The sequence below is a fragment of the Drosophila obscura genome, unplaced genomic scaffold (assembly GCF_018151105.1).
Source record: "Drosophila obscura isolate BZ-5 IFL unplaced genomic scaffold, ASM1815110v1 contig_212, whole genome shotgun sequence".
Lineage (NCBI taxonomy): Eukaryota > Metazoa > Arthropoda > Insecta > Diptera > Drosophilidae > Drosophila > Drosophila obscura.
In genome coordinates this window covers 118,062-131,210 of record NW_024542804.1, presented here as the reverse complement: position 1 = coordinate 131,210, position 13,149 = coordinate 118,062, and positions in this window count along the sequence as shown.

Genomic DNA, 13,149 nt, shown 5'->3' with positions numbered 1-13,149 from the left:
AAACAGGGATATTTACTGGCAGATTACGTTATAGTGGCTATATCCTTTATGTCCTGCAATCCAAATTGATTGCAAAAGATCCTGCACATTCTCCAGAAGGCATTGACACATTCAGGACGTTGTACAGATGGCTAGGAGGCGTGGCATGTCCTGATCCGATAAGAAACTGCAGAGTTAGAGTGAAACAGGGATATTTACTGGCAGATTACGTTATAGTGGCTATATCCTTTATGTCCTGCAATCCAAATTGATTGCAAAAGATCCTGCACATTCTCCAGAAGGCATTGACACATTCAGGACGTTGTACAGATGGCTAGGAGGCGTGGCATGTCCTGATCCGATAAGAAACTGCAGAGTTAGAGTGAAACAGGGATATTTACTGGCAGATTACGTTATAGTGGCTATATCCTTTATGTCCTGCAATCCAAATTGATTGCAAAAGATCCTGCACATTCTCCAGAAGGCATTGACACATTCAGGACGTTGTACAGATGGCTAGGAGGCGTGGCATGTCCTGATCCGATAAGAAACTGCAGAGTTAGAGTGAAACAGGGATATTTACTGGCAGATTACGTTATAGTGGCTATATCCTTTATGTCCTGCAATCCAAATTGATTGCAAAAGATCCTGCACATTCTCCAGAAGGCATTGACACATTCAGGACGTTGTACAGATGGCTAGGAGGCGTGGCATGTCCTGATCCGATAAGAAACTGCAGAGTTAGAGTGAAACAGGGATATTTACTGGCAGATTACGTTATAGTGGCTATATCCTTTATGTCCTGCAATCCAAATTGATTGCAAAAGATCCTGCACATTCTCCAGAAGGCATTGACACATTCAGGACGTTGTACAGATGGCTAGGAGGCGTGGCATGTCCTGATCCGATAAGAAACTGCAGAGTTAGAGTGAAACAGGGATATTTACTGGCAGATTACGTTATAGTGGCTATATCCTTTATGTCCTGCAATCCAAATTGATTGCAAAAGATCCTGCACATTCTCCAGAAGGCATTGACACATTCAGGACGTTGTACAGATGGCTAGGAGGCGTGGCATGTCCTGATCCGATAAGAAACTGCAGAGTTAGAGTGAAACAGGGATATTTACTGGCAGATTACGTTATAGTGGCTATATCCTTTATGTCCTGCAATCCAAATTGATTGCAAAAGATCCTGCACATTCTCCAGAAGGCATTGACACATTCAGGACGTTGTACAGATGGCTAGGAGGCGTGGCATGTCCTGATCCGATAAGAAACTGCAGAGTTAGAGTGAAACAGGGATATTTACTGGCAGATTACGTTATAGTGGCTATATCCTTTATGTCCTGCAATCCAAATTGATTGCAAAAGATCCTGCACATTCTCCAGAAGGCATTGACACATTCAGGACGTTGTACAGATGGCTAGGAGGCGTGGCATGTCCTGATCCGATAAGAAACTGCAGAGTTAGAGTGAAACAGGGATATTTACTGGCAGATTACGTTATAGTGGCTATATCCTTTATGTCCTGCAATCCAAATTGATTGCAAAAGATCCTGCACATTCTCCAGAAGGCATTGACACATTCAGGACGTTGTACAGATGGCTAGGAGGCGTGGCATGTCCTGATCCGATAAGAAACTGCAGAGTTAGAGTGAAACAGGGATATTTACTGGCAGATTACGTTATAGTGGCTATATCCTTTATGTCCTGCAATCCAAATTGATTGCAAAAGATCCTGCACATTCTCCAGAAGGCATTGACACATTCAGGACGTTGTACAGATGGCTAGGAGGCGTGGCATGTCCTGATCCGATAAGAAACTGCAGAGTTAGAGTGGAAACAGGGATATTTACTGGCAGATTACGTTATAGTGGCTATATCCTTTATGTCCTGCAATCCAAATTGATTGCAAAAGATCCTGCACATTCTCCAGAAGGCATTGACACATTCAGGACGTTGTACAGATGGCTAGGAGGCGTGGCATGTCCTGATCCGATAAGAAACTGCAGAGTTAGAGTGAAACAGGGATATTTACTGGCCGGATACGTTATAGTGGCTATATCCTTTATGTCCTGCAATCCAAATTGATTGCAAAAGATCCTGCACATTCTCCAGAAGGCATTGACACATTCAGGACGTTGTACAGATGGCTAGGAGGCGTGGCATGTCCTGATCCGATAAGAAACTGCAGAGTTAGAGTGAAACAGGGATATTTACTGGCAGATTACGTTATAGTGGCTATATCCTTTATGTCCTGCAATCCAAATTGATTGCAAAAGATCCTGCACATTCTCCAGAAGGCATTGACACATTCAGGACGTTGTACAGATGGCTAGGAGGCGTGGCATGTCCTGATCCGATAAGAAACTGCAGAGTTAGAGTGAAACAGGGATATTTACTGGCAGATAACGTTATAGTGGCTATATCCTTTATGTCCTGCAATCCAAATTGATTGCAAAAGATCCTGCACATTCTCCAGAAGGCATTGACACATTCAGGACGTTGTACAGATGGCTAGGAGGCGTGGCATGTCCTGATCCGATAAGAAACTGCCAGAGTTAGAGTGAAACAGGGATATTTACTGGCAGATTATGTTATAGTGGCTATATCCTTTATGTCCTGCAATCCAAATTGATTGCAAAAGATCCTGCACATTCTCCAGAAGGCATTGACACATTCAGGACGTTGTACAGATGGCTAGGAGGCGTGGCATGTCCTGATCCGATAAGAAACTGCAGAGTTAGAGTGAAACAGGGATATTTACTGGCAGATTACGTTATAGTGGCTATATCCTTTATGTCCTGCAATCCAAATTGATTGCAAAAGATCCTGCACATTCTCCAGAAGGCATTGACACATTCAGGACGTTGTACAGATGGCTAGGAGGCGTGGCATGTCCTGATCCGATAAGAAACTGCAGAGTTAGAGTGAAACAGGGATATTTACTGGCAGGATACGTTATAGTGGCTATATCCTTTATGTCCTGCAATCCAAATTGATTGCAAAAGATCCTGCACATTTTCCAGAAGGCATTGACACATTCAGGACAGTTGTACAGATGGCTAGGAGGCGTGGCATGTCCTGATCCGATAAGAAACTGCAGAGTTAGAGTGAAACAGGGATATTTACTGGCAGATTACGTTATAGTGGCTATATCCTTTATGTCCTGCAATCCAAATTGATTGCAAAAGATCCTGCACATTCTCCAGAAGGCATTGACACATTCAGGACGTTGTACAGATGGCTAGGAGGCGTGGCATGTCCTGATCCGATAAGAAACTAAAAAAAAAAGGGAATTTTAGGGGAGAAAGTTAAGGATCCTTAGAAAAGAAAAAAGGGAAATTTACGGGCGGAATACGTTATAGTGGCTATATCCTTTATGTCCTGCAATCCAAATTGATTGCAAAAGATCCTGCACATTCTCCAGAAGGCATTGACACATTCAGGACGTTGTACAGATGGCTAGGAGGCGTGGCATGTCCTGATCCGATAAGAAACTGCAGAGTTAGAGTGAAACAGGGATATTTACTGGCAGGATACGTTATAGTGGCTATATCCTTTATGTCCTGCAATCCAAATTGATTGCAAAAGATCCTGCACATTCTCCAGAAGGCATTGACACATTCAGGACGTTGTACAGATGGCTAGGAGGCGTGGCATGTCCTGATCCGATAAGAAACTGCAGAGTTAGAGTGAAACAGGGATATTTACTGGCAGGATACGTTATAGTGGCTATATCCTTTATGTCCTGCAATCCAAATTGATTGCAAAAGATCCTGCACATTCTCCAGAAGGCATTGACACATTCAGGACGTTGTACAGATGGCTAGGAGGCGTGGCATGTCCTGATCCGATAAGAAACTGCAATGATAGAGTGGAAAAGGGATTATTGAGGCAACGTTGTTATACCTGCATTCCTCCATCAGATGAAGAGATTACATGTTCTCCAGAAGGCATTGACGTTGTAAGGCATTGTATGGCTAGGAGGCGTGGCATGTCCTGATCCGATAAGAAACTGCAGAGTTAGAGTGAAATCGGGATTTTTACTGGCAGAATACGTTATAGTGGCTATATCCTTTATGTCCTGCAATCCAAATTGATTGCAAAAGATCCTGCACATTCTCCAGAAGGCATTGACACATTCAGGACGTTGTACAGATGGCTAGGAGGCGTGGCATGTCCTGATCCGATAAGAAACTGCAGAGTTAGAGTGAAACAGGGATATTTACTGGCAGATTACGTTATAGTGGCTATATCCTTTATGTCCTGCAATCCAAATTGATTGCAAAAGATCCTGCACATTCTCCAGAAGGCATTGACACATTCAGGACGTTGTACAGATGGCTAGGAGGCGTGGCATGTCCTGATCCGATAAGAAACTGCAGAGTTAGAGTGAAACAGGGATATTTACTGGCAGATTACGTTATAGTGGCTATATCCTTTATGTCCTGCAATCCAAATTGATTGCAAAAGATCCTGCACATTCTCCAGAAGGCATTGACACATTCAGGACGTTGTACAGATGGCTAGGAGGCGTGGCATGTCCTGATCCGATAAGAAACTGCAGAGTTAGAGTGAAACAGGGATATTTACTGGCCGGATACGTTATAGTGGCTATATCCTTTATGTCCTGCAATCCAAATTGATTGCAAAAGATCCTGCACATTCTCCAGAAGGCATTGACACATTCAGGACGTTGTACAGATGGCTAGGAGGCGTGGCATGTCCTGATCCGATAAGAAACTGCAGAGTTAGAGTGAAACAGGGATATTTACTGGCAGATTACGTTATAGTGGCTATATCCTTTATGTCCTGCAATCCAAATTGATTGCAAAAGATCCTGCACATTCTCCAGAAGGCATTGACACATTCAGGACGTTGTACAGATGGCTAGGAGGCGTGGCATGTCCTGATCCGATAAGAAACTGCAGAGTTAGAGTGAAACAGGGATATTTACTGGCAGGATACGTTATAGTGGCTATATCCTTTATGTCCTGCAATCCAAATTGATTGCAAAAGATCCTGCACATTCTCCAGAAGGCATTGACACATTCAGGACGTTGTACAGATGGCTAGGAGGCGTGGCATGTCCTGATCCGATAAGAAACTTCAGAGTTAGAGTGAAACAGGGATATTTACTGGCAGATTACGTTATAGTGGCTATATCCTTTATGTCCTGCAATCCAAATTGATTGCAAAAGATCCTGCACATTCTCCAGAAGGCATTGACACATTCAGGACGTTGTACAGATGGCTAGGAGGCGTGGCATGTCCTGATCCGATAAGAAACTGCAGAGTTAGAGTGAAACAGGGATATTTACTGGCAGGATACGTTATAGTGGCTATATCCTTTATGTCCTGCAATCCAAATTGATTGCAAAAGATCCTGCACATTCTCCAGAAGGCATTGACACATTCAGGACGTTGTACAGATGGCTAGGAGGCGTGGCATGTCCTGATCCGATAAGAAACTGCAGAGTTAGAGTGAAACAGGGATATTTACTGGCAGGATTACGTTATAGTGGCTATATCCTTTATGTCCTGCAATCCAAATTGATTGCAAAAGATCCTGCACATTCTCCAGAAGGCATTGACACATTCAGGACGTTGTACAGATGGCTAGGAGGCGTGGCATGTCCTGATCCGATAAGAAACTTCAGAGTTAGAGTGAAACAGGGATATTTACTGGCAGTACGTTATTTAGTGGCTATATCCTTTATGTCCTGCAATCCAAATTGATTGCAAAAGATCCTGCACATTCTCCAGAAGGCATTGACAATTCAGGACGGACGTTGTACAGATGGCTAAGGAGGCGTGGCATGTCCTGATCCGATAAGAAACTCAGAGTTAGAGAGAAACAGGGATATTTACTGGCAGATTACGTTATAGTGGCTATATCCTTTATGTCCTGCAATCCAAATTGATTGCAAAAGATCCTGCACATTCTCCAGAAGGCATTGACACATTCAGGACGTTGTACAGATGGCTAGGAGGCGTGGCATGTCCTGATCCGATAAGAAACTGCAGAGTTAGAGTGAAACAGGGATATTTACTGGCAGGATACGTTATAGTGGCTATATCCTTTATGTCCTGCAATCCAAATTGATTGCAAAAGATCCTGCACATTCTCCAGAAGGCATTGACACATTCAGGACGTTGTACAGATGGCTAGGAGGCGTGGCATGTCCTGATCCGATAAGAAACTGCAGAGTTAGAGTGAAACAGGGATATTTACTGGCAGGATACGTTATAGTGGCTATATCCTTTATGTCCTGCAATCCAAATTGATTGCAAAAGATCCTGCACATTCTCCAGAAGGCATTGACACATTCAGGACGTTGTACAGATGGCTAGGAGGCGTGGCATGTCCTGATCCGATAAGAAACTGCAGAGTTAGAGTGAAACAGGGATATTTACTGGCCGGATACGTTATAGTGGCTATATCCTTTATGTCCTGCAATCCAAATTGATTGCAAAAGATCCTGCACATTCTCCAGAAGGCATTGACACATTCAGGACGTTGTACAGATGGCTAGGAGGCGTGGCATGTCCTGATCCGATAAGAAACTCAGAGTTAGAGAGAAACAGGGATATTTACTGGCAGGATAACGTTATAGTGGCTATATCCTTTATGTCCTGCAATCCAAATTGATTGCAAAAGATCCTGCACATTCTCCAGAAGGCATTGACACATTCAGGACGTTGTACAGATGGCTAGGAGGCGTGGCATGTCCTGATCCGCTAAGGAACTGCAGAGTTAGAGTGAAACAGGGATATTTACTGGCCGGATACGTTATAGTGGCTATATCCTTTATGTCCTGCAATCCAAATTGATTGCAAAAGATCCTGCACATTCTCCAGAAGGCATTGACACATTCAGGACGTTGTACAGATGGCTAGGAGGCGTGGCATGTCCTGATCCGATAAGAAACTGCAGAGTTAGAGTGAAACAGGGATATTTACTGGCAGATTACGTTATAGTGGCTATATCCTTTATGTCCTGCAATCCAAATGATTGCAAAAGATCCTGCACTCCTCCAGAAGGCATTGACACATTCAGGACGTTGTACAGATGGCTAGGAGGCGGTGGCAGTCCTGATCCGATAGGAAACTTGCAGGGTTTAGAGTGAAACAGGGATTTTACTGGCCGGATACGTTATAGTGGCTATATCCTTTATGTCCTGCAATCCAAATTGATTGCAAAAGATCCTGCACTTCTCCAGAAGGCATTGACACATTCAGGACGTTGTACAGATGGCTAGGAGGCGTGGCATGTCCTGATCCGATAAGAAACTGCAGAGTTAGAGTGAAACAGGGATATTTACTGGCAGGTTACGTTATAGTGGCTATATCCTTTATGTCCTGCAATCCAAATTGATTGCAAAAGATCCTGCACATTCTCCAGAAGGCATTGACACATTCAGGACGTTGTACAGATGGCTAGGAGGCGTGGCATGTCCTGATCCGATAAGAAACTGCAGAGTTAGAGTGAAACAGGGATATTTACTGGCCGGATACGTTATAGTGGCTATATCCTTTATGTCCTGCAATCCAAATTGATTGCAAAAGATCCTGCACATTCTCCAGAAGGCATTGACACATTCAGGACGTTGTACAGATGGCTAGGAGGCGTGGCATGTCCTGATCCGATAAGAAACTGCAGAGGTTAGAGTGAAACAGGGATATTTACTGGCAGATTACGTTATAGTGGCTATATCCTTTATGTCCTGCAATCCAAATTGATTGCAAAAGATCCTGCACATTCTCCAGAAGGCATTGACACATTCAGGACGTTGTACAGATGGCTAGGAGGCGTGGCATGTCCTGATCCGATAAGAAACTGCAGAGTTAGAGTGAAACAGGGATATTTACTGGCAGGATACGTTATAGTGGCTATATCCTTTATGTCCTGCAATCCAAATTGATTGCAAAAGATCCTGCACATTCTCCAGAAGGCATTGACACATTCAGGACGTTGTACAGATGGCTAGGAGGCGTGGCATGTCCTGATCCGATAAGAAACTGCAGAGTTAGAGTGGAAACAGGGATATTTACTGGCAGGATACCGTTATAGTGGCTATATCCTTTATGTCCTGCAATCCAAATTGATTGCAAAAGATCCTGCACATTCTCCAGAAGGCATTGACACATTCAGGACGTTGTACAGATGGCTAGGAGGCGTGGCATGTCCTGATCCGATAAGGAAACTGCAAGAGTTAGAGTGAAACAGGGATATTTACTGGCCGGATACGTTATAGTGGCTATATCCTTTATGTCCTGCAATCCAAATTGATTGCAAAAGATCCTGCACATTCTCCAGAAGGCATTGACACATTCAGGACGTTGTACAGATGGCTAGGAGGCGTGGCATGTCCTGATCCGATAAGAAACTTCCGAGTTGAGTGAAGCAGGATGAAACAGGGATATTTACTGTGGTGCAGATCTGAGTTAAGGTGGCCATATCCTTTATGTCCTGCAATCCAAATTGATTGCAAAAGATCCTGCACATTCTCCAGAAGGCATTGACACATTCAGGACATTGTACAGATGGCTAGGAGGCGTGGCATGTCCTGATCCGATAGGAAACTGCAGAGTTAGAGTGAAACAGGGATATTTACTGGCAGGATACGTTATAGTGGCTATATCCTTTATGTCCTGCAATCCAAATTGATTGCAAAAGATCCTGCACATTCTCCAGAAGGCATTGACACATTCAGGACGTTGTACAGATGGCTAGGAGGCGTGGCATGTCCTGATCCGATAAGAAACTGCAGAGTTAGAGTGAAACAGGGATATTTACTGGCAGATTACGTTATAGTGGCTATATCCTTTATGTCCTGCAATCCAAATTGATTGCAAAAGATCCTGCACATTCTCCAGAAGGCATTGACACATTCAGGACGTTGTACAGATGGCTAGGAGGCGTGGCATGTCCTGATCCGATAAGAAACTTCAGAGTTAGAGTGAAACAGGGATATTTACTGGCAGGATTACGTTATAGTGGCTATATCCTTTATGTCCTGCAATCCAAATTGATTGCAAAAGATCCTGCACATTCTCCAGAAGGCATTGACACATTCAGGACGTTGTACAGATGGCTAGGAGGCGTGGCATGTCCTGATCCGATAAGAAACTGCAGAGTTAGAGTGAAACAGGGATATTTACTGGCAGGATACGTTATAGTGGCTATATCCTTTTATGTCCTGCAATCCAAATTGATTGCAAAAGATCCTGCACATTCTCCAGAAGGCATTGACACATTCAGGACGTTGTACAGATGGCTAGGAGGCGTGGCATGTCCTGATCCGATAAGAAACTGCAGAGTTAGAGTGAAACAGGGATATTTACTGGCTGGATACGTTATAGTGGCTATATCCTTTATGTCCTGCAATCCAAATTGATTGCAAAAGATCCTGCACATTCTCCAGAAGGCATTGACACATTCAGGACGTTGTACAGATGGCTAGGAGGCGTGGCATGTCCTGATCCGATAAGAAACTGCAGAGTTAGAGTGAAACAGGGATATTTACTGGCAGATTACGTTATAGTGGCTATATCCTTTATGTCCTGCAATCCAAATTGATTGCAAAAGATCCTGCACATTCTCCAGAAGGCATTGACACATTCAGGACGTTGTACAGATGGCTAGGAGGCGTGGCATGTCCTGATCCGATAAGAAACTGCAGAGTTAAGAGTGAAACAGGGATATTTACTGGCTGGATACGTTATAGTGGCTATATCCTTTATGTCCTGCAATCCAAATTGATTGCAAAAGATCCTGCACATTCTCCAGAAGGCATTGACACATTCAGGACGTTGTACAGATGGCTAGGAGGCGTGGCATGTCCTGATCCGATAAGAAACTGCAGAGTTAGAGTGAAACAGGGATATTTACTGGCTGGATATGTTATAGTGGCTATCTCCTTTATGTCCTGCAATCCAAATTGATTGCAAAAGATCCTGCACATTCTCCAGAAGGCATTGACACATTCAGGACGTTGTACAGATGGCTAGGAGGCGTGGCATGTCCTGATCCGATAAGAAACCTGCAGAGTTAGAGTGAAACAGGGATATTTACTGGCCGGATACGTTATAGTGGCTATATCCTTTATGTCCTGCAATCCAAATTGATTGCAAAAGATCCTGCCATTCTCCAGAAGGCATTGACACATTCAGGACGTTGTACAGATGGCTAGGAGGCGTGGCATGTCCTGATCCGATAAAAAACTGCAGAGTTAGAGTGAAGAATGTTAGTGGCTATATCCTTTATGTCCTGCAATCCAAATTGATTGCAAAAGATCCTGCACATTCTCCAGAAGGCATTGACACAATTCAGGACGTTGTACAGATGGCTAGGAGGCGTGGCATGTCCTGATCCGATAAGAAACGGTGGTGCGGGGGGGGGGGGGATAAGAAACAGGGATATTTACTGGCAGGATACGTTATAGTGGCTATATCCTTTATGTCCTGCAATCCAAATTGATTGCAAAAGATCCTGCACATTCTCCAGAAGGCATTGACACATTCAGGACGTTGTACAGATGGCTAGGAGGCGTGGCATGTCCTGATCCGATAAGAAACTGCAGAGTTAGAGTGAAACAGGGAGATTTACTGGCCGGATAACGTTATAGTGGCTATATCCTTTATGTCCTGCAATCCAAATTGATTGCAAAAGATCCTGCACATTCTCCAGAAGGCATTGACACATTCAGGACGTTGTACAGATGGCTAGGAGGCGTGGCATGTCCTGATCCGATAAGAAACTGCAGAGTTAGAGTGAAACAGGGATATTTACTGGCAGGATAACGTTATAGTGGCTATATCCTTTATGTCCTGCAATCCAAATTGATTGCAAAAGATCCTGCACATTCTCCAGAAGGCATTGACACATTCAGGACGTTGTACAGATGGCTAGGAGGCGTGGCATGTCCTTCCGATAAGAAACCAGTTTCAGAGTGAAACAGGGAGATTTACTGGCCAGATTACGTTATAGTGGCTATATCCTTTATGTCCTGCAATCCAAATTGATTGCAAAAGATCCTGCACATCTCCAGAAGGCATTGACACAGATCAGGACATTGTACAGATGGCTAGGAGGCGTGGCATGTCCTGATCCGATAAGAAACTTCAGAGTTAGAGTGAAACAGGGATATTTACTGGCAGGATACCGTTATAGTGGCTATATCCTTTATGTCCTGCAATCCAAATTGATTGCAAAAGATCCTGCACATTCTCCAGAAGGCATTGACACATTCAGGACGTTGTACAGATGGCTAGGAGGCGTGGCATGTCCTGATCCGATAAGAAACTGATTAAGAGTGAAACAGGGATATTTACTGGCCGGATACGTTATAGTGGCTATATCCTTTATGTCCTGCAATCCAAATTGATTGCAAAAGATCCTGCACATTCTCCAGAAGGCATTGACACAATCAGGACGTTGTACAGATGGCTAGCAGGCGTGGCATGTCCTGATCCGAAACTTCAGAAACTGGAACAGAATGTATACTGGCCGGATACGTTATAGTGGCTATATCCTTTATGTCCTGCAATCCAAATTGATTGCAAAAGATCCTGCACATTCTCCAGAAGGCATTGACACATTCAGGACGTTGTACAGATGGCTAGGAGGCGTGGCATGTCCTGATCCGCGATAAGAAATTTAAGAGTGAAACAGGGATATTTACTGGCCGGATACGTTATAGTGGCTATATCCTTTATGTCCTGCAATCCAAATTGATTGCAAAAGATCCTGCACATTCTCCAGAAGGCATTGACACATTCAGGACGTTGTACAGATGGCTAGGAGGCGTGGCATGTCCTGATCCGATAAGAAACTCAGAGTTAAGAGTGAAACAGGGATGTTTACTGGCAGGATACGTTATAGTGGCTATATCCTTTATGTCCTGCAATCCAAATTGATTGCAAAAGATCCTGCACATTCTCCAGAAGGCATTGACACATTCAGGACGTTGTACAGATGGCTAGGAGGCGTGGCATGTCCTGATCCGATAAGAAACTGCAGAGTTAGAATGAAACAGGGATATTTACTGGCAGATTACGTTATAGTGGCTATATCCTTTATGTCCTGCAATCCAAATTGATTGCAAAAGATCCTGCACATTCTCCAGAAGGCATTGACACAATCAGGACGTTGTACAGATGGCTAGGAGGCGTGGCATGTCCTGATCCGATAAGAAACTTCAGAGTTAGAGTGAAACAGGGATATTTACTGGCAGGATACGTTATAGTGGCTATATCCTTTATGTCCTGCAATCCAAATTGATTGCAAAAGATCCTGCACATTCTCCAGAAGGCATTGACACATTCAGGACGTTGTACAGATGGCTAGGAGGCGTGGCATGTCCTGATCCGATAAGAAACTGCAGAGTTAGAGTGAAACAGGGATATTTACTTAAGGTGGCATATCCTTATAGTGGCTATATCCTTTATGTCCTGCAATCCAAATTGATTGCAAAAGATCCTGCACATTCTCCAGAAGGCATTGACACATTCAGGACGTTGTACAGATGGCTAGGAGGCGTGGCATGCCTCCTGATCCGATAAGAAACTGCAGAGGATGCCGGATACGTTATAGTGGCTATATCCTTTATGTCCTGCAATCCAAATTGATTGCAAAAGATCCTGCACATTCTCCAGAAGGCATTGACACATTCAGGACGTTGTACAGATGGCTAGGAGGCGTGGCATGTCCTGATCCGATAAGAAACTTCAGAGTTAGAGTGAAACAGGGATATTTACTGGCAGGTTACGTTATAGTGGCTATATCCTTTATGTCCTGCAATCCAAATTGATTGCAAAAGATCCTGCACATTCTCCAGAAGGCATTGACACATTCAGGACATTGTACAGATGGCTAGGAGGCGTGGCATGTCCTGATCCGATAAGAAACTGCAGAGTTAGAGTGAAACAGGGATATTTACTGGCCGGATACGTTATAGTGGCTATATCCTTTATGTCCTGCAATCCAAATTGATTGCAAAAGATCCTGCACATTCTCCAGAAGGCATTGACACATTCAGGACGTTGTACAGATGGCTAGGAGGCGTGGCATGTCCTGATCCGATAAGAAACTGCAGAGTTAGAGTGAAACAGGGATATTTACTGGCAGGATACGTTATAGTGGCTATATCCTTTATGTCCT